The sequence below is a fragment of the Eschrichtius robustus genome, chromosome 13, assembly GCF_028021215.1.
Source record: "Eschrichtius robustus isolate mEscRob2 chromosome 13, mEscRob2.pri, whole genome shotgun sequence".
NCBI classification, from domain to species: Eukaryota; Metazoa; Chordata; class Mammalia; order Artiodactyla; family Eschrichtiidae; genus Eschrichtius; species Eschrichtius robustus.
In genome coordinates, this window is record NC_090836.1 from 35,774,731 (window position 1) to 35,778,754 (window position 4,024).

Sequence of the window (4,024 nt, forward strand, 5' to 3'; positions counted from 1 at the left end):
GTTGCAGTGAGCAGGGGCTACTCTTCGTTGGGGTGCGTGGGCTTCTCATTGCAGTGGCTTCTCTTGTTGTGGAGCACAGGTTCTAGGCGCACCAGCCTCAGTAGTTGTGGCTCACGGGCTCAATAGTTGTGGCTCATGGGCTCTAGAGTTCAGGCTCAGTAGTTGTGGCACATGGGGTTAGTTGCTCCGCGGCATGTGGGATCTTCCCAGACCAGGGCTTGAACCCATGTCCCCAGCATTGGCAGGCAGATTCTTAACCACTGAGCCACCAGGGAAGTCCGAGGATATTGGTTTTTATTTATGCCCTTTGATATGCTTCTTAAATTTGAGAATTAAATTTGAGATTTTCTTTCATCTGGTGACAATCTCTACTGAGTCCCAGTCTAAATTTGAGAATTCATGTTATTTGTCAATTCTAAATGTTCTCAGTTTTTACCTCTTCAAATATTCCATCTCTTTCCATCTCTTTCATTCTAATTCCTACTAGATATATGCTGGGCTTTCTATTCTATTCTTCAGATAGATCTTATACTTTAACCTTTCTTTTCTATTTTCCATCTCTTTATTTTCTGTGCTCCTTTATGCATAGATTTCTCACCTATATTCTAATTCACTAATTCTTTCTTCTACTATATTTAAACTGCTGTTCTCCAGTTCATTGAGTTTTTAATTTTAGTTACTAAATCTTTCATTTTATGATATTATAATTTCTCTTCTTTACATTGCCATTTAAAAAATATCGCCCTTTCCTTCTTTCTTAATATTTTACATCCTTAATAGTTTTAAGGAGATAGTTTTATAAGCACTTTGACTGTTACTTTATCCCATATTCTTGGTAGTGCTAATCTCTCTGTTACATTTGCTGATTCTCCTGTGTTGTGAACTCATCTTCATCACATGCATAGCCTCAAGGCCATATTTTCTGTCACTACTTGGATATTTTCCCTTTGGCCAAATATATCCAATATACAACCAGGCAGTACTATTATTCCAGCTCTTGAGTTTAATGTTCTGGCTTTGACTCCTGCTTTGTTTCTGGTTGATTTCCCTTTTTGTCCTTTGAGTTCAGCTCTGTATTAAAATATTTTGCTGTATTTTATTTTTTATTTCTATATGTTTGTAAAGGAAAGGATGTTCTCTTTCCTGTTCTCTGTGCTGCTTAAACAGAACATCTTTTTAAAAGCAAGGGTTTAAAGAACACTTGTTCTTTTAAAGAAGGGTTTAAAATGGTCCATTTCATATTCCAATGGGATCCATGTTAAAAGGATGCATGTAAGCCTGAATATGGAAAGGATCGTGCATACAGATTTGAGTAATATTTAAGAGGCATAGAGTAGGTCAATTCAAGAGACTCGAGCCTAAGCACTTGGTGAGGTTTTGTGGTGGTGCTGGTGGCAGTTTGGTCTGGGTCTCCTGGTGAATCATGGTGCTGTTAATTGGAATCAGGAACAGGGAAAATTTATATATTCTGGTACTTGTAGGATATGCAGGTAGAAAGATCCAGAAGGCAACAGGAAGTACTAGTCAAGAGCTCTGGAGATCAATGGGGATTTAATCTTGTGGCTAGAAGTTGGAGACATGGCTGTACATTACAGGGAGAATGTATGCAGTGAGTAGAGACTGGTACAGTGAGTCTTATTAATATAAATATTAGAGAATAGTACAATGAGCACTAGCAATATAATGAGTCCAGAAGAGAATGGGTTGAGGGGAATCAAGAAAGACACTCTCAGGCTTCCCTGGTGGCGCAGTGGTTGAGAATCTGCCTGCTAATGCAGGGGACATGGGTTCGAGCCCTGGTCTGGGAGGATCCCACATGCCACAGAACAACTAGACCCGTGAGCTACAACTACTGAGCCTGCACGTCTGGAGCCTGTGCTCCGCAACAAGAGAGACCACGATAGTGAAAGGCCCGTGCACCACGATGAAGAGTGGCCCCTGCTTGCCGCAACTAGAGAAAGCCCTCACAGAAGCTAAGACCCAACACAGCCAAAAATAAAAAAAATTAATTAAAAAAAATAATGGATGACTAATAAGAACCTGCTGTATAAAAAAATAAATAAATAAAATTCAAAATAAATATAATTTATTAAAAAAAAAAAAGAAAGACACTCTCAGTGAACACTGATATCCTCACATATACAGAAGGACAGCTAGTGATTCAAAAGATGGACAATAAAGACCCAGTAAGTTCAGATTTTAAAGTGTGAGATGATCAATGTTGGTGATATGTCAATAAGGAAAGGAAGTCAGAATATGATAATTATGATAAGAGAAAGTGAATTGTTTATATTCACATGATTAAGAGCAGGCATCATGGATGACAAAGGCACTGGAGATGGCCTTTGAAGAACCATCTTTAACCACCGAAGCCTACAGAGGAAGAGAGTTAGATTTCATCTCAGATGGTATAGGCTGTTGTTCATATTGATTCAATACTAGGATGCAATTCACCAACTACATCATTTAGCTGGCCAGACCAAAATAGAAATTATTATAAGTTAGTAACTAAACCGGGAAGAAGGATTCCTTCAAATGCAACCAATTTGGGAATCTAGGCCCTACCTGTCAAGCTGCAAAACTGTGCTGTTTCAGCCAGAGGGATGAGAGACCTGTTTCTTTTACACAGGATAAGACCCTAGAGCCAACTACTTCTGAACAATTGATGAAACATTTGTAGGTCTTATGCAAACTAAAAGCTGCTTTCTTCTCTGCCTAAGTCAGAGCTCTCTCCTCTACTATCATTTCCCCTGTGAGTTCTAGCTGCTTGGGCCTCCATGAACATTCAGCTCTGTCTCTTCAACTCAGGGAAGCTCCCGGACTCAGCCTGGTTTCTTTCCCTATCCCCGTGCCGTAGCGTGGAAAAGCTCTCAAGGCAGCAAGTTGGGGCAATTGTAGGGCCCGTTTCTCACAGATTACTGTCATTTGTTGCCTGATGCCCAATGTTTTAAGAATCAAATTTTTAATTTATTTGGCCTGTTATTTTAGTAACTTCCCATCAACGTTGCATCTCTTTCCTTCCTACCTTGATACCAGTAATTTATGAGGAATCTATGTAGTTTGCGTTTGAATGACCTCCATGTACTTTAGTTCGACTTTTTGATTTGACTCTCTAATTTGACACCTTTTTCCCTAGTCAAACAATTTTAATCAAGTTAATAGTAAGCAGTAAAAGGGCAGTTACATGAAAAGTCCTATATTTTATGTGTTTAAACTGTTTTTCATTGTCTTTACTTGTAAGGTGTTGAAGGTGGGGTGCACTCCTGAATCTTCTTTCTGGTGGAATAAACGACATATTGTTCTGGAGTGCCACTTCGATGAATTCATGGTTTGTCCAAATGAACTTACCAGCAGTCGTGTTCTTGCTGTTGGAGCATCATTGATTGCACAGTAAAGCCAAGGATGCCATTCCGGGGGCACCATGCTTCCATCCACATCCCATGATGTGTTTTTGCCATTCATTTCAGTAGTGTGTGTGACTCATCAGTGATGGCCAAAAAACTGCTTGTTGTCTTCAGAGTGTTTGTTTCCATGTTTGTCTTCCCCACTCATGTATCAATCCTCACGTCGTTTGCCCTGAGGAAAATTCATAGATTGCCGCGGAGGCCGACGTGGCTGCTGACCCGCTGCAGCCCGCATTCAGGACTCGCAGGAACTCCATCGTGTCCCGCAGGCCCAGCCTCCGGGGTGCACCGAGCAAAACCCACTCAGCGAGAAAGCCGCCAGGAGCAGCTGGGAGCGCACGATAGAACGTTTCAGATAGAATATTCAGACTCCTGCTACATCTTCTTCGGTAAGAATTAGAAGCTGATTTTATGCATTTAGAACTAATTCTTTTCATGGTCATAATAAAAACAATTTAAGAAACACATTAGGATGGATATACAAATGTATATTTAACAGCCAAATTCTGAGACTTAGAATGAGGAGAGCAGGGAAGCAGAACCTTGTGGAAAATGAAGCCCTAACAATGCTTATTCCTTCTGGCTATGTTTACTTTACAAAACAGCATTCAAACAGCAAA

The 4,024-nt window shown here is 40.3% G+C and overlaps 1 pseudogene; it reads right to left on the bottom strand.

Moving 5' to 3' along the window:
* Positions 1-3,230: 3,230 nt before the first annotated feature.
* Positions 3,231-3,661, bottom strand: LOC137775563 (NADH dehydrogenase [ubiquinone] 1 alpha subcomplex subunit 12 pseudogene; annotated as a pseudogene).
* Positions 3,662-4,024: the final 363 nt, after the last annotated feature.